The 27411-nt window shown below is 43.4% G+C and overlaps 23 non-coding genes across 23 annotated transcripts; all 23 read left to right on the top strand.

Moving 5' to 3' along the window:
- The first annotated feature begins 413 nt into the window (after positions 1-413).
- Positions 414-532, top strand: LOC136757892 (5S ribosomal RNA). Its single transcript, XR_010819707.1, has one exon. It is a non-coding gene; the product is annotated as a 5S ribosomal RNA (ribosomal RNA).
- Positions 533-1590: 1058 nt separating this feature from the next.
- LOC136757891 (5S ribosomal RNA) lies at positions 1591-1709 on the top strand. Its single transcript, XR_010819706.1, has one exon. It is a non-coding gene; the product is annotated as a 5S ribosomal RNA (ribosomal RNA).
- A 1066-nt stretch (positions 1710-2775) lies between these two features.
- On the top strand, positions 2776-2894 carry LOC136756155 (5S ribosomal RNA). The gene has a single exon (XR_010818257.1). It is a non-coding gene; the product is annotated as a 5S ribosomal RNA (ribosomal RNA).
- A 1050-nt stretch (positions 2895-3944) lies between these two features.
- On the top strand, positions 3945-4063 carry LOC136756721 (5S ribosomal RNA). Its single transcript, XR_010818785.1, has one exon. It is a non-coding gene; the product is annotated as a 5S ribosomal RNA (ribosomal RNA).
- A 1066-nt stretch (positions 4064-5129) lies between these two features.
- Positions 5130-5248, top strand: LOC136757889 (5S ribosomal RNA). Its single transcript, XR_010819704.1, has one exon. It is a non-coding gene; the product is annotated as a 5S ribosomal RNA (ribosomal RNA).
- A 1066-nt stretch (positions 5249-6314) lies between these two features.
- On the top strand, positions 6315-6433 carry LOC136757006 (5S ribosomal RNA). The gene has a single exon (XR_010819055.1). It is a non-coding gene; the product is annotated as a 5S ribosomal RNA (ribosomal RNA).
- Positions 6434-7488: 1055 nt separating this feature from the next.
- Positions 7489-7607, top strand: LOC136757985 (5S ribosomal RNA). The gene has a single exon (XR_010819794.1). It is a non-coding gene; the product is annotated as a 5S ribosomal RNA (ribosomal RNA).
- A 1055-nt stretch (positions 7608-8662) lies between these two features.
- On the top strand, positions 8663-8781 carry LOC136756880 (5S ribosomal RNA). The gene has a single exon (XR_010818934.1). It is a non-coding gene; the product is annotated as a 5S ribosomal RNA (ribosomal RNA).
- A 1066-nt stretch (positions 8782-9847) lies between these two features.
- On the top strand, positions 9848-9966 carry LOC136756154 (5S ribosomal RNA). The gene has a single exon (XR_010818256.1). It is a non-coding gene; the product is annotated as a 5S ribosomal RNA (ribosomal RNA).
- A 1050-nt stretch (positions 9967-11016) lies between these two features.
- Positions 11017-11135, top strand: LOC136757185 (5S ribosomal RNA). The gene has a single exon (XR_010819225.1). It is a non-coding gene; the product is annotated as a 5S ribosomal RNA (ribosomal RNA).
- A 1066-nt stretch (positions 11136-12201) lies between these two features.
- LOC136757888 (5S ribosomal RNA) lies at positions 12202-12320 on the top strand. The gene has a single exon (XR_010819703.1). It is a non-coding gene; the product is annotated as a 5S ribosomal RNA (ribosomal RNA).
- A 1066-nt stretch (positions 12321-13386) lies between these two features.
- On the top strand, positions 13387-13505 carry LOC136757005 (5S ribosomal RNA). Its single transcript, XR_010819054.1, has one exon. It is a non-coding gene; the product is annotated as a 5S ribosomal RNA (ribosomal RNA).
- A 1058-nt stretch (positions 13506-14563) lies between these two features.
- Positions 14564-14682, top strand: LOC136757887 (5S ribosomal RNA). The gene has a single exon (XR_010819702.1). It is a non-coding gene; the product is annotated as a 5S ribosomal RNA (ribosomal RNA).
- Positions 14683-15748: 1066 nt separating this feature from the next.
- Positions 15749-15867, top strand: LOC136757017 (5S ribosomal RNA). Its single transcript, XR_010819066.1, has one exon. It is a non-coding gene; the product is annotated as a 5S ribosomal RNA (ribosomal RNA).
- Positions 15868-16922: 1055 nt separating this feature from the next.
- Positions 16923-17041, top strand: LOC136757886 (5S ribosomal RNA). The gene has a single exon (XR_010819701.1). It is a non-coding gene; the product is annotated as a 5S ribosomal RNA (ribosomal RNA).
- Positions 17042-18096: 1055 nt separating this feature from the next.
- On the top strand, positions 18097-18215 carry LOC136757457 (5S ribosomal RNA). Its single transcript, XR_010819477.1, has one exon. It is a non-coding gene; the product is annotated as a 5S ribosomal RNA (ribosomal RNA).
- A 1066-nt stretch (positions 18216-19281) lies between these two features.
- Positions 19282-19400, top strand: LOC136757885 (5S ribosomal RNA). Its single transcript, XR_010819700.1, has one exon. It is a non-coding gene; the product is annotated as a 5S ribosomal RNA (ribosomal RNA).
- Positions 19401-20466: 1066 nt separating this feature from the next.
- On the top strand, positions 20467-20585 carry LOC136757222 (5S ribosomal RNA). Its single transcript, XR_010819260.1, has one exon. It is a non-coding gene; the product is annotated as a 5S ribosomal RNA (ribosomal RNA).
- Positions 20586-21651: 1066 nt separating this feature from the next.
- Positions 21652-21770, top strand: LOC136756413 (5S ribosomal RNA). Its single transcript, XR_010818499.1, has one exon. It is a non-coding gene; the product is annotated as a 5S ribosomal RNA (ribosomal RNA).
- A 1056-nt stretch (positions 21771-22826) lies between these two features.
- On the top strand, positions 22827-22945 carry LOC136757884 (5S ribosomal RNA). Its single transcript, XR_010819699.1, has one exon. It is a non-coding gene; the product is annotated as a 5S ribosomal RNA (ribosomal RNA).
- Positions 22946-24001: 1056 nt separating this feature from the next.
- Positions 24002-24120, top strand: LOC136756039 (5S ribosomal RNA). The gene has a single exon (XR_010818144.1). It is a non-coding gene; the product is annotated as a 5S ribosomal RNA (ribosomal RNA).
- A 1055-nt stretch (positions 24121-25175) lies between these two features.
- On the top strand, positions 25176-25294 carry LOC136756390 (5S ribosomal RNA). The gene has a single exon (XR_010818478.1). It is a non-coding gene; the product is annotated as a 5S ribosomal RNA (ribosomal RNA).
- Positions 25295-26360: 1066 nt separating this feature from the next.
- LOC136756611 (5S ribosomal RNA) lies at positions 26361-26479 on the top strand. Its single transcript, XR_010818684.1, has one exon. It is a non-coding gene; the product is annotated as a 5S ribosomal RNA (ribosomal RNA).
- The last annotated feature ends 932 nt before the right edge of the window (positions 26480-27411 follow it).

Raw genomic sequence — 27411 nt, 5'->3', positions numbered from 1 at the left:
AACAAAATGACAACAGGATGAATGCACACACTTGAAAATACAATACATGCAATGTAATGCATCATAGTGATGCAACCTCCTTTCAGTTTCATACTGCATGTCAATTGAAATCCTTACTGAAATGCACACCTTCTCAAGATTGCGCTTGACTGGCGTGTCAGGCACTCAATTACAGCTGTTTTATCAAGAGAATGTGTTCGTTTTGTAATATATAGTTCCGGTCTGGTGTGGCACCCCAGCTAACGCACAACGTTGCCACAATGTTGCCACAACGTGGCGTGTTATCAGGGACTGTCTGCGGCGCGCTGGTGTGTCCCGGGCTTTAGAGTAGAGAGACAGTTCAACTGTAAGTATGAACGGCAGAAACGGATATTGCCTTCCCTTTAAGTAGAGCGTCAGGGACAGCCTCCCTGGCTTACGGCCATACTAGCCTGAATACGCCCGATCTCGTCCGATCTCGGAAGCTAAGCAGGCTCGGGCCTGGTCAGTACTTGGATGGGAGACCGCCTGGGAATACCAGGTGCTGTAAGCTTTTGCATCTTTTACACACCAGAGGGCGACAAATCACGAGTTTTAACTTTGGATACACGCAATTTCATCATTATTTCAGATTTGACTTCCCCAAATACACAGGCATACAATAGATCTTGTTCTCCAACGTAAACGGTCCCTAGTAACTAGGGTACATTCATAAATAAATTGAGCATCATGGCTAGAAGTGACTAAATGTTGCCTAATCTTTCTCATCGAGAAATGACACAATTACAGCAACACAAAAAGGAACTCCACCGGACAAAGTTCAGTGCTCACAAGGAGCCTCATTCAACACACACGGTTCCATTCCCATTCATGCAAAGCACGAAAGTGTAAAACTTGGGAACATACTTGAGAGCAAAGATCACATTCAATCTCATTCAAGGCACGGATGTGAATGCAACGGGATGAAATTACTGAAATGATGCCTGCCCTCGAACTGTGATGATGGACTACCCGACTCGCCAATAATATTGGGTTCTGGTGTATTGAAATACAGGAGCTGCTGGATTTGTGTGTTTTCTTACCCCCTCACCATAGTTTGTCAAATGTTTAAACAACTGAACTTATATTCAAGGTTTGTTTCTCTTCATATGTTTTACTGGTTTACATTTGTCTCAGCAACCTCAGCAAAAATGATTCTTCTACTTTCAAAACAAAATGACAACAGGATGAATGCACACACTTGAAAATACAATACATGCAATGTTATGCATCATAGTGATGCAACCTCCTTTCAGTTTCATACTGCATGTCAATTGAAATCCTTACTGAAATGCACACCTTCTCAAGATTGCGCTTGACTGGCGTGTCAGGCACTCAATTACAGCTGTTTTATCAAGACAATGTGTTCGTTTTGTAATATATAGTTCCGGTCTGGTGTGGCACCCCAGCTAACGCACAACGTTGCCACAACGTTTCGTGTTAGCAGGGACTGTCTGCGGCGCGCTGGTGTGTCCCGGACTTTAGAGTAGAGAGACAGTTCAACTGCAAGTATGAGCGGCAGAAACGGATATTGCCTTCCCTTTAAGTAGAGCGTCAGGGACAGCCTCCCTGGCTTACGGCCATACTAGCCTGAATACGCCCGATCTCGTCCGATCTCGGAAGCTAAGCAGGCTCGGGCCTGGTCAGTACTTGGATGGGAGACCGCCTGGGAATACCAGGTGCTGTAAGCTTTTGCATCTTTTACACACCAGAGGGCGACAAATCACGAGTTTTAACTTTGGATACTCGCAATTTCATCATTATTTCAGATTTGACTTCCCCAAATACACAGGCATACAATAGATCTTGTTCTCCAACGTAAACGGTCCCTAGTAACTAGGGTACATTCGTAAATAAATTGAGCATCATGGCTAGAAGTGACTAAATGTTGCCTAATCTTTCTCATCGAGAAATTACACAATTACAGCAACACAAAAAGGAACTCCACCGGACAAAGTTCAGTGCTCACAAGGAGCCTCATTCAACACACACGGTTCCATTCCCATTCATGCAAAGCACGAAAGTGTAAAACTTGGGAACATACTTGAGAGCAAAGATCACATTCAATCTCATTCAAGGCACGGATGTGAATGCAACGGGATGAAATTACTGAAATGATGCCTGCCCTCGAACTGTGATGATGGACTACCCGACTCGCCAATAATATTGGCTTCTGGTGTATTGAAATACAGGAGCTGCTGGATTTGTGTCATTTCTTACCCCCTCACCATAGTTTGTCAAATGTTTAAACAACTGAACTTATATTCAAGGTTTGTTTCTCTTCATATGTTTTACTGGTTTACATTTGTCTCAGCAACCTGTTGAATGATTCTTCTGCTTTCAAAACAAAATGACAACAGGATGAATGCACACACTTGAAAATACAATACATGCAATGTTATGCATCATAGTGATGCAACCTCCTTTCAGTTTCATACTGCATGTCAATTGAAATCCTTACTGAAATGCACACCTTCTCAAGATTGCGCTTGACTGGCGTGTCAGGCACTCAATTACAGCTGTTTTATCAAGACAATGTGTTCGTTTTGTAAAATATAGTTCCGGTCTGGTGTGGCACCCCAGCTAACGCACAACGTTGCCACAATGTTGCCACAACGTGGCGTGTTAGCAGGGACTGTCTGCGGCGCGCTGGTGTGTCCCGGGCTTTAGAGTAGAGAGACAGTTCAACTGTAAGTATGAACGGCAGAAACGGATATTGCCTTCCCTTTAAGTAGAGCGTCAGGGACAGCCTCCCTGGCTTACGGCCATACTAGCCTGAATACGCCCGATCTCGTCCGATCTCGGAAGCCAAGCAGGCTCGGGCCTGGTCAGTACTTGGATGGGAGACCGCCTGGGAATACCAGGTGCTGTAAGCTTTTGCATCTTTTACACACCAGAGGGCGACAAATCACGAGTTTTAACTTTGGATACACGCAATTTCATCATTATTTCAGATTTGACTTCCCCAAATACACAGGCATACAATAGATCTTGTTCTCCAACGTAAACGGTCCCTAGTAACTAGGGTACATTCGTAAATAAATTGAGCATCATGGCTAGAAGTGACTAAATGTTGCCTAATCTTTCTCATCGAGAAATGACACAATTACAGCAACACAAAAAGGAACTCCACCGGACAAAGTTCAGTGCTCACAAGGAGCCTCATTCAACACACACGGTTCCATTCCCATTCATGCAAAGCACGAAAGTGTAAAACTTGGGAACATACTTGAGAGCAAAGATCACATTCAATCTCATTCAAGGCACGGATGTGAATGCAACGGGATGAAATTACTGAAATGATGCCTGCCCTCGAACTGTGATGATGGACTACCCGACTCACCAATAATATTGGGTTCTGGTGTATTGAAATACAGGAGCTGCTGGATTTGTGTGTTTTCTTACCCCCTCACCATAGTTTGTCAAATGTTTAAACAACTGAACTTATATTCAAGGTTTGTTTCTCTTCATATGTTTTACTGGTTTACATTTGTCTCAGCAACCTGTTGAATGATTCTTCTGCTTTCAAAACAAAATGACAACAGGATGAATGCACACACTTGAAAATACAATACATGCAATGTTATGCATCATAGTGATGCAACCTCCTTTCAGTTTCATACTGCATGTCAATTGAAATCCTTACTGAAATGCACACCTTCTCAAGATTGCGCTTGAATGGCGTGTCAGGCACTCAATTACAGCTGTTTTATCAAGACAATGTGTTCGTTTTGTAATACATAGGTCTGGTGTGGCACCCCAGCTAACGCACAACGTTGCCACAACGTTTCGTGTTAGCAGGGACTGTCTGCGGCGTGCTGGTGTGTCCCGGACTTTAGAGTAGAGAGACAGTTCAACTGTAAGTATGAGCGGCAGAAACGGATATTGCCTTCCCTTTAAGTAGAGCGTCAGGGACAGCCTCCCTGGCTTACGGCCATACTAGCCTGAATACGCCCGATCTCGTCCGATCTCGGAAACTAAGCAGGCTCGGGCCTGGTCAGTACTTGGATGGGAGACCGCCTGGGAATACCAGGTGCTGTAAGCTTTTGCATCTTTTACACACCAGAGGGCGACAAATCACGAGTTTTAACTTTGGATACACGCAATTTCATCATTATTTCAGATTTGACTTCCCCAAATACACAGGCATACAATAGATCTTGTTCTCCAATGTAAACGGTCCCTAGTAACTAGGGTACATTCGTAAATAAATTGAGCATCATGGCTAGAAGTGACTAAATGTTGCCTAATCTTTCTCATCGAGAAATGACACAATTACAGCAACACAAAAAGGAACTCCACCGGACAAAGTTCAGTGCTCACAAGGAGCCTCATTCAACACACACGGTTCCATTCCCATTCATGCAAAGCACGAAAGTGTAAAACTTGGGAACATACTTGAGAGCAAAGATCACATTCAATCTCATTCAAGGCACGGATGTGAATGCAACGGGATGAAATTACTGAAATGATGCCTGCCCTCGAACTGTGATGATGGACTACCCGACTCGCCAATAATATTGGGTTCTGGTGTATTGAAATACAGGAGCTGCTGGATTTGTGTGTTTTCTTACCCCCTCACCATAGTTTGTCAAATGTTTAAACAACTGAACTTATATTCAAGGTTTGTTTCTCTTCATATGTTTTACTGGTTTACATTTGTCTCAGCAACCTGTTGAATGATTCTTCTGCTTTCAAAACAAAATGACAACAGGATGAATGCACACACTTGTAAAAACAATACATGCAATGTTATGCATCATAGTGATGCAACCTCCTTTCAGTTTCATACTGCATGTCAATTGAAATCCTTACTGAAATGCACACCTTCTCAAGATTGCGCTTGACTGGCGTGTCAGGCACTCAATTACAGCTGTTTTATCAAGACAATGTGTTCGTTTTGTAATATATAGTTCCGGTCTGGTGTGGCACCCCAGCTAACGCACAACGTTGCCACAATGTTGCCACAACGTGGCGTGTTAGCAGGGACTGTCTGCGGCGCGCTGGTGTGTCCCGGGCTTTAGAGTAGAGAGACAGTTCAACTGTAAGTATGAACGGCAGAAACGGATATTGCCTTCCCTTTAAGTAGAGCGTCAGGGACAGCATTCCTAGCTTACGGCCATACTAGCCTGAATACGCCCGATCTCGTCCGATCTCGGAAGCTAAGCAGGCTCGGGCCTGGTCAGTACTTGGATGGGAGACCGCCTGGGAATACCAGGTGCTGTAAGCTTTTGCATCTTTTACACACCAGAGGGCGACATATCACGAGTTTTAACTTTGGATACACGCAATTTCATCATTATTTCAGATTTGACTTCCCCAAATACACAGGCATACAATAGATCTTGTTCTCCAATGTAAACGGTCCCTAGTAACTAGGGTACATTCATAAATAAATTGAGCATCATGGCTAGAAGTGACTAAATGTTGCCTAATCTTTCTCATCGAGAAATGACAGAATTACAGCAACACAAAAAGGAACTCCACCGGACAAAGTTCAGTGCTCACAAGGAGCCTCATTCAACACACACGGTTCCATTCCCATTCATGCAAAGCACGAAAGTGTAAAACTTGGGAACATACTTGAGAGCAAAGATCACATTCAATCTCATTCAAGGCACGGATGTGAATGCAACAAGATGAAATTACTGAAATGATGCCTGCCCTCGAACTGTGATGATGGACTACCCGACTCGCCAATAATATTGGGTTCTGGTGTATTGAAATACAGGAGCTGCTGGATTTGTGTGTTTTCTTACCCCCTCACCATAGTTTGTCAAATGTTTAAACAACTGAACTTATATTCAAGGTTTGTTTCTCTTCATATGTTTTACTGGTTTACATTTGTCTCAGCAACCTGTTGAATGATTCTTCTGCTTTCAAAACAAAATGACAACAGGATGAATGCACACACTTGAAAATACAATACATGCAATGTTATGCATCATAGTGATGCAACCTCCTTTCAGTTTCATACTGCATGTCAATTTAAATCCTTACTGAAATGCACACCTTCTCAAGATTGCGCTTGACTGGCGTGTCAGGCACTCAATTACAGCTGTTTTATCAAGACAATGTGTTCGTTTTGTAATATATAGTTCCGGTCTGGTGTGGCACCCCAGCTAACGCACAACGTTGCCACAATGTTGCCACAACGTGGCGTGTTAGCAGGGACTGTCTGCGGCGCGCTGGTGTGTCCCGGGCTTTAGAGTAGAGAGACAGTTCAACTGTAAGTATGAACGGCAGAAACGGATATTGCCTTCCCTTTAAGTAGAGCGTCAGGGACAGCCTCCCTGGCTTACGGCCATACTAGCCTGAATACGCCCGATCTCGTCCGATCTCGGAAGCTAAGCAGGCTTGGGCCTGGTCAGTACTTGGATGGGAGACTGCCTGGAAATACCAGGTGCTGTAAGCTTTTGCATCTTTTACACACCAGAGGGCGACAAATCACGAGTTTTAACTTTGGATACACGCAATTTCATCATTATTTCAGATTTGACTTCCCCAAATACACAGGCATACAATAGATCTTGTTCTCCAACGTAAACGGTCCCTAGTAACTAGGGTACATTCGTAAATAAATTGAGCATCATGGCTAGAAGTGACTAAATGTTGCCTAATCTTTCTCATCGAGAAATGACACAATTACAGCAACACAAAAAGGAACTCCACCGGACAAAGTTCAGTGCTCACAAGGAGCTTCATTCAACACATACGGTTCCATTCCCATTCATGCAAAGCACGAAAGTGTAAAACTTGGGAACATACTTGAGAGCAAAGATCACATTCAATCTCATTCAAGGCACGGATGTGAATGCAACGGGATGAAATTACTGAAATTATGCCTGCCCTCGAACTGTGATGATGGACTACCCGACTCGCCAATAATATTGGGTTCTGGTGTATTGAAGTACAGGAGCTGCTGGATTTGTGTGTTTTCTTACCCCCTCACCATAGTTTGTCAAATGTTTAAACAACTGAACTTATATTCAAGGTTTGTTTCTCTTCATATGTTTTACTGGTTTACATTTGTCTCAGCAACCTGTTGAATGATTCTTCTGCTTTCAAAACAAAATGACAACAGGATGAATGCACACACTTGAAAATACAATACATGCAATGTTATGCATCATAGTGATGCAACCTCCTTTCAGTTTCATACTGCATGTCAATTGAAATCCTTACTGAAATGCACACCTTCTCAAGATTGCGCTTGACTGGCGTGTCAGGCACTCAATTACAGCTGTTTTATCAAGACAATGTGTTCGTTTTGTAATATATAGTTCCGGTCTGGTGTGGCACCCCAGCTAACGCACAACGTTGCCACAACGTTTCGTGTTAGCAGGGACTGTCTGCGGCGCGCTGGTGTGTCCCGGACTTTAGAGTAGAGAGACAGTTCCATTGCAAGTATGAGCGGCAGAAACGGATATTGCCTTCCCTTTAAGTAGAGCGTCAGGGACAGCCTCTCTGGCTTACGGCCATACTAGCCTGAATACGCCCGATCTCATCCGATCTCGGAAGCTAAGCAGGCTCGGGCCTGGTCAGTACTTGGATGGGAGACCGCCTGGGAATACCAGGTGCTGTAAGCTTTTGCATCTTTTACACACCAGAGGGCGACAAATCACGAGTTTTAACTTTGGATACACGCAATTTCATCATTATTTCAGATTTGACTTCCCCAAATACACAGGCATACAATAGATCTTGTTCTCCAACGTAAACGGTCCCTAGTAACTAGTGTACATTCGTAAATAAATTGAGCATCATGGCTAGAAGTGACTAAATGTTGCCTAATCTTTCTCATCGAGAAATGACACAATTACAGCAACACAAAAAGGAACTCCACCGGACAAAGTTCAGTGCTCACAAGGAGCCTCATTCAACACACACGGTTCCATTCCCATTCATGCAAAGCACGAAAGTGTAAAACTTGGGACAATACTTGAGAGCAAAGATCACATTCAATCTCATTCAAGGCACGGATGTGAATGCAACGGGATGAAATTACTGAAATGATGCCTGCCCTCGAACTGTGATGATGGACTACCCGACTCGCCAATAATATTGGGTTCTGGTGTATTGAAATACAGGAGCTGCTGGATTTGTGTGTTTTCTTACCCCCTCACCATAGTTTGTCAAATGTTTAAACAACTGAACTTATATTCAAGGTTTGTTTCTCTTCATATGTTTTACTGGTTTACATTTGTCTCAGCAACCTGTTGAATGATTCTTCTGCTTTCAAAACAAAATGACAACAGGATGAATGCACACACTTGAAAATACAATACATGCAATGTTATGCATCATAGTGATGCAACCTCCTTTCAGTTTCATACTGCATGTCAATTGAAATCCTTACTGAAATGCACACCTTCTCAAGATTGCGCTTGACTGGCGTGTCAGGCACTCAATTACAGCTGTTTTATCAAGACAATGTGTTCGTTTTGTAATATATAGTTCCGGTCTGGTGTGGCACCCCAGCTAACGCACAACGTTGCCACAACGTTTCGTGTTAGCAGGGACTGTCTGCGGCGCGCTGGTGTGTCCCGGACTTTAGAGTAGAGAGACAGTTCAACTGCAAGTATGAGCGGCAGAAACGGATATTGCCTTCCCTTTAAGTAGAGCGTCAGGGACAGCCTCCCTGGCTTTCGGCCATACTAGCCTGAATACGCCCGATCTCGTCCGATCTCGGAAGCTAAGCAGGCTCGGGCCTGGTCAGTACTTGGATGGGAGACCGCCTGTGAATACCAGGTGCTGTAAGCTTTTGCATCTTTTACACACCAGAGGGCGACAAATCACGAGTTTTAACTTTGGATACTCGCAATTTCATCATTATTTCAGATTTGACTTCCCCAAATACACAGGCATACAATAGATCTTGTTCTCCAACGTAAACGGTCCCTAGTAACTAGGGTACATTCGTAAATAAATTGAGCATCATGGCTAGAAGTGACTAAATGTTGCCTAATCTTTCTCATCGAGAAATTACACAATTACAGCAACACAAAAAGGAACTCCACCGGACAAAGTTCAGTGCTCACAAGGAGCCTCATTCAACACACACGGTTCCATTCCCATTCATGCAAAGCACGAAAGTGTAAAACTTGGGAACATACTTGAGAGCAAAGATCACATTCAATCTCATTCAAGGCACGGATGTGAATGCAACGGGATGAAATTACTGAAATGATGCCTGCCCTCGAACTGTGATGATGGACTACCCGACTCGCCAATAATATTGGCTTCTGGTGTATTGAAATACAGGAGCTGCTGGATTTGTGTCATTTCTTACCCCCTCACCATAGTTTGTCAAATGTTTAAACAACTGAACTTATATTCAAGGTTTGTTTCTCTTCATATGTTTTACTGGTTTACATTTGTCTCAGCAACCTGTTGAATGATTCTTCTGCTTTCAAAACAAAATGACAACAGGATGAATGCACACACTTGAAAATACAATACATGCAATGTTATGCATCATAGTGATGCAACCTCCTTTCAGTTTCATACTGCATGTCAATTGAAATCCTTACTGAAATGCACACCTTCTCAAGATTGCGCTTGACTGGCGTGTCAGGCACTCAATTACAGCTGTTTTATCAAGACAATGTGTTCGTTTTGTAAAATATAGTTCCGGTCTGGTGTGGCACCCCAGCTAACGCACAACGTTGCCACAATGTTGCCACAACGTGGCGTGTTAGCAGGGACTGTCTGCGGCGCGCTGGTGTGTCCCGGGCTTTAGAGTAGAGAGACAGTTCAACTGTAAGTATGAACGGCAGAAACGGATATTGCCTTCCCTTTAAGTAGAGCGTCAGGGACAGCCTCCCTGGCTTACGGCCATACTAGCCTGAATACGCCCGATCTCGTCCGATCTCGGAAGCCAAGCAGGCTCGGGCCTGGTCAGTACTTGGATGGGAGACCGCCTGGGAATACCAGGTGCTGTAAGCTTTTGCATCTTTTACACACCAGAGGGCGACAAATCACGAGTTTTAACTTTGGATACACGCAATTTCATCATTATTTCAGATTTGACTTCCCCAAATACACAGGCATACAATAGATCTTGTTCTCCAACGTAAACGGTCCCTAGTAACTAGGGTACATTCGTAAATAAATTGAGCATCATGGCTAGAAGTGACTAAATGTTGCCTAATCTTTCTCATCGAGAAATGACACAATTACAGCAACACAAAAAGGAACTCCACCGGACAAAGTTCAGTGCTCACAAGGAGCCTCATTCAACACACACGGTTCCATTCCCATTCATGCAAAGCACGAAAGTGTAAAACTTGGGAACATACTTGAGAGCAAAGATCACATTCAATCTCATTCAAGGCACGGATGTGAATGCAACGGGATGAAATTACTGAAATGATGCCTGCCCTCGAACTGTGATGATGGACTACCCGACTCGCCAATAATATTGGGTTCTGGTGTATTGAAATACAGGAGCTGCTGGATTTGTGTGTTTTCTTACCCCCTCACCATAGTTTGTCAAATGTTTAAACAACTGAACTTATATTCAAGGTTTGTTTCTCTTCATATGTTTTACTGGTTTACATTTGTCTCAGCAACCTGTTGAATGATTCTTCTGCTTTCAAAACAAAATGACAACAGGATGAATGCACACACTTGAAAATACAATACATGCAATGTTATGCATCATAGTGATGCAACCTCCTTTCAGTTTCATACTGCATGTCAATTGAAATCCTTACTGAAATGCACACCTTCTCAAGATTGCGCTTGAATGGCGTGTCAGGCACTCAATTACAGCTGTTTTATCAAGACAATGTGTTCGTTTTGTAATACATAGGTCTGGTGTGGCACCCCAGCTAACGCACAACGTTGCCACAACGTTTCGTGTTAGCAGGGACTGTCTGCGGCGTGCTGGTGTGTCCCGGACTTTAGAGTAGAGAGACAGTTCAACTGTAAGTATGAGCGGCAGAAACGGATATTGCCTTCCCTTTAAGTAGAGCGTCAGGGACAGCCTCCCTGGCTTACGGCCATACTAGCCTGAATACGCCCGATCTCGTCCGATCTTGGAAACTAAGCAGGCTCGGGCCTGGTCAGTACTTGGATGGGAGACCGCCTGGGAATACCAGGTGCTGTAAGCTTTTGCATCTTTTACACACCAGAGGGCGACAAATCACGAGTTTTAACTTTGGATACACGCAATTTCATCATTATTTCAGATTTGACTTCCCCAAATACACAGGCATACAATAGATCTTGTTCTCCAATGTAAACGGTCCCTAGTAACTAGGGTACATTCGTAAATAAATTGAGCATCATGGCTAGAAGTGACTAAATGTTGCCTAATCTTTCTCATCGAGAAATGACACAATTACAGCAACACAAAAAGGAACTCCACCGGACAAAGTTCAGTGCTCACAAGGAGCCTCATTCAACACACACGGTTCCATTCCCATTCATGCAAAGCACGAAAGTGTAAAACTTGGGAACATACTTGAGAGCAAAGATCACATTCAATCTCATTCAAGGCACGGATGTGAATGCAACGGGATGAAATTACTGAAATGATGCCTGCCCTCGAACTGTGATGATGGACTACCCGACTCGCCAATAATATTGGGTTCTGGTGTATTGAAATACAGGAGCTGCTGGATTTGTGTGTTTTCTTACCCCCTCACCATAGTTTGTCAAATGTTTAAACAACTGAACTTATATTCAAGGTTTGTTTCTCTTCATATGTTTTACTGGTTTACATTTGTCTCAGCAACCTGTTGAATGATTCTTCTGCTTTCAAAACAAAATGACAACAGGATGAATGCACACACTTGTAAAAACAATACATGCAATGTTATGCATCATAGTGATGCAACCTCCTTTCAGTTTCATACTGCATGTCAATTGAAATCCTTACTGAAATGCACACCTTCTCAAGATTGCGCTTGACTGGCGTGTCAGGCACTCAATTACAGCTGTTTTATCAAGACAATGTGTTCGTTTTGTAATATATAGTTCCGGTCTGGTGTGGCACCCCAGCTAACGCACAACGTTGCCACAATGTTGCCACAACGTGGCGTGTTAGCAGGGACTGTCTGCGGCGCGCTGGTGTGTCCCGGGCTTTAGAGTAGAGAGACAGTTCAACTGTAAGTATGAACGGCAGAAACGGATATTGCCTTCCCTTTAAGTAGAGCGTCAGGGACAGCATTCCTAGCTTACGGCCATACTAGCCTGAATACGCCCGATCTCGTCCGATCTCGGAAGCTAAGCAGGCTCGGGCCTGGTCAGTACTTGGATGGGAGACCGCCTGGGAATACCAGGTGCTGTAAGCTTTTGCATCTTTTACACACCAGAGGGCGACATATCACGAGTTTTAACTTTGGATACACGCAATTTCATCATTATTTCAGATTTGACTTCCCCAAATACACAGGCATACAATAGATCTTGTTCTCCAATGTAAACGGTCCCTAGTAACTAGGGTACATTCATAAATAAATTGAGCATCATGGCTAGAAGTGACTAAATGTTGCCTAATCTTTCTCATCGAGAAATGACAGAATTACAGCAACACAAAAAGGAACTCCACCGGACAAAGTTCAGTGCTCACAAGGAGCCTCATTCAACACACACGGTTCCATTCCCATTCATGCAAAGCACGAAAGTGTAAAACTTGGGAACATACTTGAGAGCAAAGATCACATTCAATCTCATTCAAGGCACGGATGTGAATGCAACAAGATGAAATTACTGAAATGATGCCTGCCCTCGAACTGTGATGATGGACTACCCGACTCGCCAATAATATTGGGTTCTGGTGTATTGAAATACAGGAGCTGCTGGATTTGTGTGTTTTCTTACCCCCTCACCATAGTTTGTCAAATGTTTAAACAACTGAACTTATATTCAAGGTTTGTTTCTCTTCATATGTTTTACTGGTTTACATTTGTCTCAGCAACCTGTTGAATGATTCTTCTGCTTTCAAAACAAAATGACAACAGGATGAATGCACACACTTGAAAATACAATACATGCAATGTTATGCATCATAGTGATGCAACCTCCTTTCAGTTTCATACTGCATGTCAATTTAAATCCTTACTGAAATGCACACCTTCTCAAGATTGCGCTTGACTGGCGTGTCAGGCACTCAATTACAGCTGTTTTATCAAGACAATGTGTTCGTTTTGTAATATATAGTTCCGGTCTGGTGTGGCACCCCAGCTAACGCACAACGTTGCCACAATGTTGCCACAACGTGGCGTGTTAGCAGGGACTGTCTGCGGCGCGCTGGTGTGTCCCGGGCTTTAGAGTAGAGAGACAGTTCAACTGTAAGTATGAACGGCAGAAACGGATATTGCCTTCCCTTTAAGTAGAGCGTCAGGGACACCCTCCCTGGCTTACGGCCATACTAGCCTGAATACGCCCGATCTCGTCCGATCTCGGAAGCTAAGCAGGCTTGGGCCTGGTCAGTACTTGGATGGGAGACTGCCTGGAAATACCAGGTGCTGTAAGCTTTTGCATCTTTTACACACCAGAGGGCGACAAATCACGAGTTTTAACTTTGGATACACGCAATTTCATCATTATTTCAGATTTGACTTCCCCAAATACACAGGCATACAATAGATCTTGTTCTCCAACGTAAACGGTCCCTAGTAACTAGGGTACATTCGTAAATAAATTGAGCATCATGGCTAGAAGTGACTAAATGTTGCCTAATCTTTCTCATCGAGAAATGACACAATTACAGCAACACAAAAAGGAACTCCACCGGACAAAGTTCAGTGCTCACAAGGAGCTTCATTCAACACATACGGTTCCATTCCCATTCATGCAAAGCACGAAAGTGTAAAACTTGGGAACATACTTGAGAGCAAAGATCACATTCAATCTCATTCAAGGCACGGATGTGAATGCAACGGGATGAAATTACTGAAATTATGCCTGCCCTCGAACTGTGATGATGGACTACCCGACTCGCCAATAATATTGGGTTCTGGTGTATTGAAGTACAGGAGCTGCTGGATTTGTGTGTTTTCTTACCCCCTCACCATAGTTTGTCAAATGTTTAAACAACTGAACTTATATTCAAGGTTTGTTTCTCTTCATATGTTTTACTGGTTTACATTTGTCTCAGCAACCTCAGCAAAAATGATTCTTCTACTTTCAAAACAAAATGACAACAGGATGAATGCACACACTTGAAAATACAATACATGCAATGTTATGCATCATAGTGATGCAACCTCCTTTCAGTTTCATACTGCATGTCAATTGAAATCCTTACTGAAATGCACACCTTCTCAAGATTGCGCTTGACTGGCGTGTCAGGCACTCAATTACAGCTGTTTTATCAAGACAATGTGTTCGTTTTGTAATATATAGTTCCGGTCTGGTGTGGCACCCCAGCTAACGCACAACGTTGCCACAACGTTTCGTGTTAGCAGGGACTGTCTGCGGCGCGCTGGTGTGTCCCGGACTTTAGAGTAGAGAGACAGTTCAACTGCAAGTATGAGCGGCAGAAACGGATATTGCCTTCCCTTTAAGTAGAGCGTCAGGGACAGCCTCCCTGGCTTACGGCCATACTAGCCTGAATACGCCCGATCTCGTCCGATCTCGGAAGCTAAGCAGGCTCGGGCCTGGTCAGTACTTGGATGGGAGACCGCCTGGGAATACCAGGTGCTGTAAGCTTTTGCATCTTTTACACACCAGAGGGCGACAAATCACGAGTTTTAACTTTGGATACACGCAATTTCATCATTATTTCAGATTTGACTTCCCCAAATACACAGGCATACAATAGATCTTGTTCTCCAACGTAAACGGTCCCTAGTAACTAGGGTACATTCGTAAATAAATTGAGCATCATGGCTAGAAGTGACTAAATGTTGCCTAATCTTTCTCATCGAGAAATGACACAATTACAGCAACACAAAAAGGAACTCCACCGGACAAAGTTCAGTGCTCACAAGGAGCCTCATTCAACACACACGGTTCCATTCCCATTCATGCAAAGCACGAAAGTGTAAAACTTGGGAACATACTTGAGAGCAAAGATCACATTCAATCTCATTCAAGGCACGGATGTGAATGCAACGGGATGAAATTACTGAAATGATGCCTGCCCTCGAACTGTGATGATGGACTACCCGACTCGCCAATAATATTGGGTTCTGGTGTATTGAAATACAGGAGCTGCTGGATTTGTGTGTTTTCTTACCCCCTCACCATAGTTTGTCAAATGTTTAAACAACTGAACTTATATTCAAGGTTTGTTTCTCTTCATATGTTTTACTGGTTTACATTTGTCTCAGCAACCTGTTGAATGATTCTTCTGCTTTCAAAACAAAATGACAACAGGATGAATGCACACACTTGAAAATACAATACATGCAATGTTATGCATCATAGTGATGCAACCTCCTTTCAGTTTCATACTGCATGTCAATTGAAATCCTTACTGAAATGCACACCTTCTCAAGATTGCGCTTGACTGGCGTGTCAGGCACTCAATTACAGCTGTTTTATCAAGACAATGTGTTCGTTTTGTAATATATAGTTCCGGTCTGGTGTGGCACCCCAGCTAACGCACAACGTTGCCACAATGTTGCCACAACGTGGCGTGTTAGCAGGGACTATCTGCGGCGCGCTGCTGTGTCCCGGGCTTTAGAGTAGAGAGACAGTTCAACTGTAAGTATGAACGGCAGAAACGGATATTGCCTTCCCTTTAAGTAGAGCGTCAGGGACAGCCTTTCTGGCTTACGGCCATACTAGCCTGAATACGCCCGATCTCGTCCGATCTCGGAAGCTAAGCAGGCTCGGGACTGGTCAGTACTTGGATGGGAGACCGCCTGGGAATACCAGGTGCTGTAAGCTTTTGCATCTTTTACACACCAGAGGGCGACAAATCACGAGTTTTAACTTTGGATACACGCAATTTCATCATTATTTCAGATTTGACTTCCCCAAATACACAGGCATACAATAGATCTTGTTCTCCAACGTAAACGGTCCCTAGTAACTAGGGTACATTCATAAATAAATTGAGCATCATGGCTAGAAGTGACTAAATGTTGCCTAATCTTTCTCATCGAGAAATGACACAATTACAGCAACACAAAAAAGGAACTCCACCGGACAAAGTTCAGTGCTCACAAGGAGCCTCATTCAACACACACGGTTCCATTCCCATTCATGCAAAGCACGAAAGTGTAAAACTTGGGAACATACTTGAGAGCAAAGATCACATTCAATCTCATTCAAGGCACGGATGTGAATGCAACAAGATGAAATTACTGAAATGATGCCTGCCCTCGAACTGTGATGATGGACTACCCGACTCGCCAATAATATTGGGTTCTGGTGTATTGAAATACAGGAGCTGCTGGATTTGTGTGTTTTCTTACCCCTCACCATAGTTTGTCAAATGTTTAAACAACTGAACTTATATTCAAGGTTTGTTTCTCTTCATATGTTTTACTGGTTTACATTTGTCTCAGCAACCTGTTGAATGATTCTTCTGCTTTCAAAACAAAATGACAACAGGATGAATGCACACACTTGAAAATACAATACATGCAATGTTATGCATCATAGTGATGCAACCTCCTTTCAGTTTCATACTGCATGTCAATTGAAATCCTTACTGAAATGCACACCTTCTCAAGATTGCACTTGACTGGCGTGTCAGGCACTCAATTACAGCTGTATTATCAAGACAATGTGTTCGTTTTGTAAAATATAGTTCCGGTCTGGTGTGGCACCCCAGCTAACGCACAACGTTGCCACAACGTTTCGTGTTAGCAGGGACTGTCTGCGGCGCGCTGGTGTGTCCCGGACTTTAGAGTAGAGAGACAGTTCAACTGTAAGTATGAACGGCAGAAACGGATATTGCCTTCCCTTTAAGTAGAGCGTCAGGGACAGCCTCCCTGGCTTACGGCCATACTAGCCTGAATACGCCCGATCTCGTCCGATCTCGGAAGCTAAGCAGGCTCGGGCCTGGTCAGTACTTGGATGGGAGACCGCCTGGGAATACCAGGTGCTGTAAGCTTTTGCATCTTTTACACACCAGAGGGCGACAAATCACGAGTTTTAACTTTGGATACACGCAATTTCATCATTATTTCAGATTTGACTTCCCCAAATACACAGGCATACAATAGATCTTGTTCTCCAATGTAAACGGTCCCTAGTAACTAGGGTACATTCGTAAATAAATTGAGCATCATGGCTAGAAGTGACTAAATGTTGCCTAATCTTTCTCATCGAGAAATGACACAATTACAGCAACACAAAAAGGAACTCCACCGGACAAAGTTCAGTGCTCACAAGGAGCCTCATTCAACACACACGGTTCCATTCCCATTCATGCAAAGCACGAAAGTGTAAAACTTGGGAACGTACTTGAGAGCAAAGATCACATTCAATCTCATTCAAGGCACGGATGTGAATGCAACGGGATGAAATTACTGAAATGATGCCTGCCCTCGAACTGTGATGATGGACTACCCGACTCGCCAATAATATTGGGTTCTGGTGTATTGAAATACAGGAGCTGCTGGATTTGTGTGTTTTCTTACCCCCTCACCATAGTTTGTCAAATGTTTAAACAACTGAACTTATATTCAAGGTTTGTTTCTCTTCATATGTTTTACTGGTTTACATTTGTCTCAGCAACCTGTTGAATGATTCATCTGCTTTCAAAACAAAATGACAACAGGATGAATGCACACACTTGAAAATACACTACATGCAATGTTATGCATCATAGTGATGCAACCTCCTTTCAGTTTCATACTGCATGTCAATTGAAATCCTTACTGAAATGCACACCTTCTCAAGATTGCGCTTGACTGGCGTGACAGGCACTCAATTACAGCTGTTTTATCAAGACAATGTGTTCGTTCTGTAAAATATAGTTCCGGTCTGGTGTGGCACCCCAGCTAACGCACAACGTTGCCACAACGTGGCGTGTTAGCAGGGACAGTCTGCGGCGCGCTGGTGTGTCCCGGGCTTTAGAGTAGAGAGACAGTTCAACTGTAAGTATGAACGGCAGAAACGGATATTGCCTTCCCTTTAAGTAGAGCGTCAGGAACAGCCTCCCTGGCTTATGGCCATTCTAGCCTGAATACGCCCGATCTCGTCCGATCTCGGAAGCCAAGCAGGCTCGGGCCTGGTCAGCACTTGGATGGGAGACCGCCTGGGAATACCAGGTGCTGTAAGCTTTTGCACCTTTTACACACCAGAGGGCGACAAATCACGAGTTTTAACTTTGGATACACACAATTTCATCATTATTTCAGATTTGACTTCCCCAAATACACAGGCATACAATAGATCTTGTTCTCCAACGTAAACGGTCCCTAGTAACTAGGGTACATTCGTAACTAAATTGAGCATCATGGCTAGAAGTGACTAAATGTTGCCTAATCTTTCTCATCAAGAAATGACACAATTACAGCAACACAAAAAGGAACTCCACCGGACAAAGTTCAGTGCTCACAAGGAGCCTCATTCAACACACACGGTTCCATTCCCATTCATGCAAAGCAAGAAAGTGTAAAACTTGGGAACATACTTGAGAGCAAAGATCACATTCAATCTCATTCAAGGCACGGATGTGAATGCAACGGGATGAAATTACTGAAATGATGCCTGCCCTCGAACTGTGATGATGGACTACCCGACTCGCCATTCATGTTGGGTTCTGGTGTATTGAAATACAGGAGCTGCTGGATTTGTATGTTTTCTTACCCCCTCACCATAGTTTGTCAAATGTTTAAACAACTGAACTTATATTCAAGGTTTGTTTCTCTTCATATGTTTTACTGGTTTACATTTGTCTCAGCAACCTGTTGAATGATTCTTCTGCTTTCAAAACAAAATGACAACAGGATGAATGCACACACTTGAAAATACAATACATGCAATGTTATGCATCATAGTGATGCAACCTCCTTTCAGTTTCATACTGCATGTCAATTGAAATCCTTACTGAAATGCACACCTTGTCAAGATTGCGCTTGACTCGCGTGTCAGGCACTCAATTACAGCTGTTTTATCAAGACAATGTGTTCGTTTTGTAATATATAGTTCCGGTCTGGTGTGGCACCCCAGCTAACGCACAACGTTGCCACAATGTTGCCACAACGTGGCGTGTTAGCAGGGACTGTCTGCGGCGCGCTGGTGTGTCCCGGGCTTTAGAGTAGAGAGACAGTTCAACTGTAAGTATGAACGGCAGAAACGGATATTGCCTTCCCTTTAAGTAGAGCGTCAGGGAGAGCCTCCCTGGCTTACGGCCATACTAGCCTGAATACGCCCGATCTCGTCCGATCTCGGAAGCTAAGCAGGCTCGGGCCTGGTCAGTACTTGGATGGGAGACCGCCTGGGAATACCAGGTGCTGTAAGCTTTTGCATCTTTTACACACCAGAGGGCGACAAATCACGAGTTTTAACTTTGGATACACGCAATTTCATCATTATTTCAGATTTGACTTCCCCAAATACACAGGCATACAATAGATCTTGTTCTCCAACGTAAACGGTCCCTAGTAACTAGGGTACATTCGTAAATAAATTGAGCATCATGGCTAGAAGTGACTAAATGTTGCCTAATCTTTCTCATCGAGAAATGACACAATTACAGCAACACAAAAAGGAACTCCACCGGACAAAGTTCAGTGCTCACAAGGAGCCTCATTCAACACACACGGTTCCATTCCCATTCATGCAAAGCACGAAAGTGTAAAACTTGGGAACATACTTGAGAGCAAAGATCACATTCAATCTCATTCAAGGCACGGATGTGAATGCAACGGGATGAAATTACTGAAATGATGCCTGCCCTCGAACTGTGATGATGGACTACCCGACTCGCCAATAATATTGGGTTCTGGTGTATTGAAATACAGGAGCTGCTGGATTTGTGTGTTTTCTTACCCCCTCACCATAGTTTGTCAAATGTTTAAACAACTGAACTTATATTCAAGGTTTGTTTCTCTTCATATGTTTTACTGGTTTACATTTGTCTCAGCAACCTGTTGAATGATTCTTCTGCTTTCAAAACAAAATGACAACAGGATGAATGCAAACACTTGAAAATACAATACATGCAATGTTATGCATCATAGTGATGCAACCTCCTTTCAGTTTCATACTGCATGTCAATTGAAATCCTTACTGAAATGCACACCTTCTCAAGATTGCGCTTGACTGGCGTGTCAGGCACTCAATTACAGCTGTTTTATCAAGACAATGTGTTCGTTTTGTAATATATAGTTCCGGTCTGGTGTGGCACCCCAGCTAACGCACAACGTTGCCACAATGTTGCCACAACGTGGCGTGTTAGCAGGGACTGTCTGCGGCGCGCTGGTGTGTCCCGGGCTTTAGAGTAGAGAGACAGTTCAACTGTAAGTATGAACGGCAGAAACGGATATTGCCTTCCCTTTAAGTAGAGCGTCAGGGACAGCCTCCCTGGCTTACGGCCATACTAGCCTGAATACGCCCAATCTCGTCCGATCTCGGAAGCTAAGCAGGCTCGGGCCTGGTCAGTATTTGGATGGGAGACCGCCTGGGAATACCAGGTGCTGTAAGCTTTTGCATCTTTTACACACCAAAGGGCGACAAATCACAAGTTTTAACTTTGGATACACGCAATTTCATCATTATTTCAGATTTGACTTCCCCAAATACACAGGCATACAATAGATCTTGTTCTCCAACGTAAACGGTCCCTAGTAACTAGTGTACATTTGTAAATAAATTGAGCATCATGGCTAGAAGTGACTAAATGTTGCCTAATCTTTCTCATCGAGAAATGACACAATTACAGCAACACAAAAAGGAACTCCACCGGACAAAGTTCAGTGCTCACAAGGAGCCTCATTCAACACACACGGTTCCATTCCCATTCATGCAAAGCACGAAAGTGTAAAACTTGGGAACATACTTGAGAGCAAAGATCACATTGAATCTCATTCAAGGCACGGATGTGAATGCAACGGGATGAAATTACTGAAATGATGCCTGCCCTCGAACTGTGATGATGGACTACCCGACTCGCCAATAATATTGGCTTCTGGTGTATTGAAATACAGGAGCTGCTGGATTTGTGTGTTTTCTTACCCCCTCACCATAGTTTGTCAAATGTTTAAACAACTGAACTTATATTCAAGGTTTGTTTCTCTTCATATGTTTTACTGGTTTACATTTGTCTCAGCAACCTGTTGAATGATTCTTCTGCTTTCAAAACAAAATGACAACAGGATGAATGCACACACTTGAAAATACAATACATGCAATGTTATGCATCATAGTGATGCAACCTCCTTTCAGTTTCATACTGCATGTCAATTGAAATCCTTACTGAAATGCACACCTTCTCAAGATTGCGCTTGACTGGCGTGTCAGGCACTCAATTACAGCTGTTTTATCAAGACAATGTGTTCGTTTTGTAATATATAGTTCCGGTCTGGTGTGGCACCCCAGCTAACGCACAACGTTGCCACAATGTTGCCACAACGTTTCGTGTTTGCAGGGACTGTCTGCGGCGCGCTGGTGTGTCCCGGGCTTTAGAGTAGAGAGACAGTTCAACTGTAAGTATGAACGGCAGAAACGGATATTGCCTTCCCTTTAAGTAGAGCGTCAGGGACAGCCTCCCTGGCTTACGGCCATACTAGCCTGAATACGCCCGATCTCGTCCGATCTCGGAAGCTAAGCAGGCTCGGGCCTGGTCAGTACTTGGATGGGAGACTGCCTGGGAATACCAGGTGCTGTAAGCTTTTGCATCTTTTACACACCAGAGGGCGACAAATCACGAGTTTTAACTTTGGATACACGCAATTTCATCATTATTTCAGATTTGACTTCCCCAAATACACAGGCATACAATAGATCTTGTTCTCCAACGTAAACGGTCCCTAGTAACTAGGGTACATTCGTAAATAAATTGAGCATCATGGCTAGAAGTGACTAAATGTTGCCTAATCTTTCTCATCGAGAAATGACACAATTACAGCAACACAAAAAGGAACTCCACCGGACAAAGTTCAGTGCTCACAAGGAGCCTCATTCAACACACACGGTTCCATTCCCATTCATGCAAAGCACGAAAGTGTAAAACTTGGGAACATACTTGAGAGCAAAGATCACATTCAATCTCATTCAAGGCACGGATGTGAATGCAACGGGATGAAATTACTGAAATGATGCCTGCCCTCGAACTGTGATGATGGACTACCCGACTCGCCAATAATATTGGGTTCTGGTGTATTGAAATACAGGAGCTGCTGGATTTGTGTGTTTTCTTACCCCCTCACCATAGTTTGTCAAATGTTTAAACAACTGAACTTATATTCAAGGTTTGTTTCTCTTCATATGTTTTACTGGTTTACATTTGTCTCAGCAACCTGTTGAATGATTCTTCTGCTTTCAAAACAAAATGACAACAGGATGAATGCACACACTTGAAAATACAAAACATGCAATGTTATGCATCATAGTGATGCAACCTCCTTTCAGTTTCATACTGCATGTCAATTGAAATCCTTACTGAAATGCACACCTTCTCAAGATTGCGCTTGACTGGCGTGTCAGGCACTCAATTACAGCTGTTTTATCAAGACAAATGTGTTCGTTTTGTAAAATATAGTTCCGGTCTGGTGTGGCACCCCAGCTAACGCACAACGTTGCCACAACGTGGCATATTAGCAGGGACTGTCTGCGGCGCGCTGGTGTGTCCCGGGCTTTAGAGTAGAGAGACAGTTCAACTGTAAGTATGAACGGCAGAAACGGATATTGCCATCCCTTTAAGTAGAGCGTCAGGGACAGCCTCCCTGGCTTACGGCCATACTAGCCTGAATACGCCCGATCTCGTCCGATCTCGGAAGCTAAGCAGGCTCGGGCCTGGTCAGTACTTGGATGGGAGACCGCCTGGGAATACCAGGTGCTGTAAGCTTTTGCATCTTTTACACACCAGAGCGCGACAAATCACGAGTTTTAACTTTGGATACACGCAATTTCATCATTATTTCAGATTTGACTTCCCCAAATACACAGGCATACAATAGATCTTGTTCTCCAACGTAAACGGTCCCTAGTAACTAGGGTACATTCGTAAATAAATTGAGCATCATGGCTAGAAGTGACTAAATGTTGCCTAATCTTTCTCATCGAGAAATGACACAATTACAGCAACACAAAAAGGAACTCCACCGGACAAAGATCAGTGCTCACAAGGAGCCTCATTCAACACACACGGTTCCATTCCCATTCATGCAAAGCACGAAAGTGTAAAACTTGGGAACATACTTGAGAGCAAAGATCACATTCAATCTCATTCAAGGCACGGATGTGAATGCAACGGGGTGAAATTACTGAAATGATGCCTGCCCTCGAACTGTGAAGATGGACTACCCGACTCGCCAATAATATTGGGTTCTGGTGTATTGAAATACAGGAGCTGCTGGATTTGTGTGTTTTCTTACCCCCTCACCATAGTTTGTCAAATGTTTAAACAACTGAACTTATATTCAAGGTTTGTTTCTCTTCATATGTTTTACTGGTTTACATTTGTCTCAGCAACCTGTTGAATGATTCTTCTGCTTTCAAAACAAAATGACAACAGGATGAATGCACACACTTGAAAATATAATACATGCAATGTTATGCATCATAGTGATGCAACCTCCTTTCAGTTTCATACTGCATGTCAATTGAAATCCTTACTGAAATGCACACCTTCTCAAGATTGCGCTTGACTGGCGTGTCAGGCACTCAATTACAGCTGTTTTATCAAGACAAATGTGTTCGTTTTGTAAAATATAGTTCCGGTCTGGTGTGGCACCCCAGCTAACGCACAACGTTGCCACAACGTGGCATATTAGCAGGGACTGTCTGCGGCGCGCTGGTGTGTCCCGGGCTTTAGAGTAGAGAGACAGTTCAACTGTAAGTATGAACGGCAGAAACGGATATTGCCATCCCTTTAAGTAGAGCGTCAGGGACAGCCTCCCTGGCTTACGGCCATACTAGCCTGAATACGCCCGATCTCGTCCGATCTCGGAAGCTAAGCAGGCTCGGGCCTGGTCAGTACTTGAATGGGAGACCGCCTGGGAATACCAGGTGCTGTAAGCTTTTGCATCTTTTACACACCAGAGCGCGACAAATCACGAGTTTTAACTTTGGATACACGCAATTTCATCATTATTTCAGATTTGACTTCCCCAAATACACAGGCATACAATAGATCTTGTTCTCCAACGTAAACGGTCCCTAGTAACTAGGGTACATTCGTAAATAAATTGAGCATCATGGCTAGAAGTGACTAAATGTTGCCTAATCTTTCTCATCGAGAAATGACACAATTACAGCAACACAAAAAGGAACTCCACCGGACAAAGATCAGTGCTCACAAGGAGCCTCATTCAACACACACGGTTCCATTCCCATTCATGCAAAGCACGAAAGTGTAAAACTTGGGAACATACTTGAGAGCAAAGATCACATTCAATCTCATTCAAGGCACGGATGTGAATGCAACGGGGTGAAATTACTGAAATGATGCCTGCCCTCGAACTGTGATGATGGACTACCCGACTCGCCAATAATATTGGGTTCTGGTGTATTGAAATACAGGAGCTGCTGGATTTGTGTGTTTTCTTACCCCCTCACCATAGTTTGTCAAATGTTTAAACAACTGAACTTATATTCAAGGTTTGTTTCTCTTCATATGTTTTACTGGTTTACATTTGTCTCAGCAACTAGTTGAATGATTCTTCTGCTTTCAAAACAAAATGACAACAGGATGAATGCACACACTTGAAAATACAATACATGCAATGTTATGCATCATAGTGATGCAACCTCCTTTCAGTTTCATACTGCATGTCAATTGAAATCCTTACTGAAATGCACACCTTCTCAAGATTGCGCTTGACTGGCGTGTCAGGCACTCAATTACAGCTGTATTATCAAGACAATGTGTTCGTTTTGTAAAATATAGTTCCGGTCTGGTGTGGCACCCCAGCTAACGCACAACGTTGCCACAACGTTTCGTGTTAGCAGGGACTGTCTGCGGCGCGCTGGTGTGTCCCGGACTTTAGAGTAGAGAGACAGTTCAACTGCAAGCATGAGCGGCAGAAACGGATATTGCCTTCCCTTTAAGTAGAGCGTCAGGGACAGCCTCCCTGGCTTACGGCCATACTAGCCTGAATACGCCCGATCTCGTCCGATCTCGGAAGCTAAGCTGGCTCGGGCCTGGTCAGTACTTGGATGGGAGACCGCCTGGGAATACCAGGTGCTGTAAGCTTTTGCATATTTTACACACCAGAGGGCGACAAATCACGAGTTTTAACTTTGGATACACACAATTTCATCATTATTTCAGGTTTTACTTCCCCAAATACACAGGCATACAATAGATCTTGTTCTCCAACGTAAAAGGTCCCTAGTAACTAGGGTACATTCATAAATAAATTGAGCATCATGGCTAGAAGTGTCTAAATGTTGCCTAATCTTTCTCATCGAGAAATGACACAATTACAGCAACACAAAAAGGAACTCCACCGGACAAAGTTCAGTGCTCACAAGGAGCCTCATTCAACACACACGGTTCCATTCCCATTCATGCAAAGCACGAAAGTGTAAAACTTGGGAACATACTTGAGAGCAAAGATCACATTCAATCTCATTCAAGGCACGGATGTGAATGCAACGGGATGAAATTACTGAAATGATGCCTGCCCTCGAACTGTGATGATGGACTACCCGACTCGCCAATAATATTGGGTTCTGGTGTATTGAAATACAGGAGCTGCTGGATTTGTGTGTTTTCTTACCCCCTCACCATAGTTTGTCAAATGTTTAAACAACTGAACTTATATTCAAGGTTTATTTTTCTTCATATGTTTTACTGGTTTACATTTGTCTCAGCAACCTGTTGAATGATTCTTCTGCTTTCAAAACAAAATGACAACAGGATGAATGCACACACTTGAAAATACAATACATGCAATGTTATGCATCATAGTGATGCAACCTCCTTTCAGTTTCATACTGCATGTCAATTGAAATCCTTACTGAAATGCACACCTTCTCAAGATTGCGCTTGACTGGCGTGTCAGGCACTCAATTACAGCTGTTTTATCAAAACAATGTGTTCGTTTTGTAATATATACTTCCGGTCTGGTGTGGCACCCCAGCTAACGCACAACGTTGCCACAATGTTGCCACAACGTGGCGTGTTAGCAGGGACTGTCTGCGGCGCGCTGGTGTGTCCCGGGCTTTAGAGTAGAGAGACAGTTCAACTGTAAGTATGAACGGCAGAAACGGATATTGCCTTCCCTTTAAGTAGAGCGTCAGGGACAGCCTTCCTGGCTTACGGCCATACTAGCCTGAATACGCTCGATCTCGTCCGATCTCGGAAGCTAAGCAGGCTCGGGCCTGGTCAGTACTTGAATGGGAGACCGCCTGGGAATACCAGGTGCTGTAAGCTTTTGCATCTTTTACACACCAGAGGGCGACAAATCACGAGTTTTAACTTTGGATACACGCAATTTCATCATTATTTCAGATTTGACTTCCCCAAATACACAGGCATACAATAGATCTTGTTCTCCAACGTAAACGGTCCCTAGTAACTAGGGTACATTCATAAATAAATTGAGCATCATGGCTAGAAGTGACTAAATGTTGCCTAATCTTTCTCATCGAGAAATGACACAATTACAGCAACACAAAAAGGAACTCCACCGGACAAAGTTCAGTGCTCACAAGGAGCCTCATTCAACACACACGGTTCCATTCCCATTCATGCAAAGCACGAAAGTGTAAAACTTGGGAACATACTTGAGAGCAAAGATCACATTCAATCTCATTCAAGGCACGGATGTGAATGCAACGGGATGAAATTACTGAAATGATGCCTGCCCTCGAACTGTGATGATGGACTACCTGATTCGCCAATAATATTGGGTTCTGGTGTATTGAAATACAGGAGCTGCTGGATTTGTGTGTTTTCTTACCCCCTCACCATAGTTTGTCAAATGTTTAAACAACTGAACTTATATTCAAGGTTTGTTTCTCTTCATATGTTTTACTGGTTTACATTTGTCTCAGCAACCTGTTGAATGATTCTTCTGCTTTCAAAACAAAATGACAACAGGATGAATGCACACACTTGAAAATACAATACATGCAATGTTATGCATCATAGTGATGCAACCTCCTTTCAGTTTCATACTGCATGTCAATTGAAATCCTTACTGAAATGCACACCTTCTCAAGATTGCGCTTGACTGGCGTGTCAGGCACTCAATTACAGCTGTTTTATCAAGACAATGTGTTCGTTTTGTAAAATATAGTTCCGGTCTGGTGTGGCACCCCAGCTAACGCACAACGTTGCCACAACGTGGCGTGTTAGCAGGG

This window comes from Amia ocellicauda, chromosome 8 (assembly GCF_036373705.1).
Source record: "Amia ocellicauda isolate fAmiCal2 chromosome 8, fAmiCal2.hap1, whole genome shotgun sequence".
Lineage (NCBI taxonomy): Eukaryota > Metazoa > Chordata > Actinopteri > Amiiformes > Amiidae > Amia > Amia ocellicauda.
The sequence above is the reverse complement of the archived record's forward strand: the minus strand, read 5'-3'. Positions and strand labels throughout refer to the sequence as shown.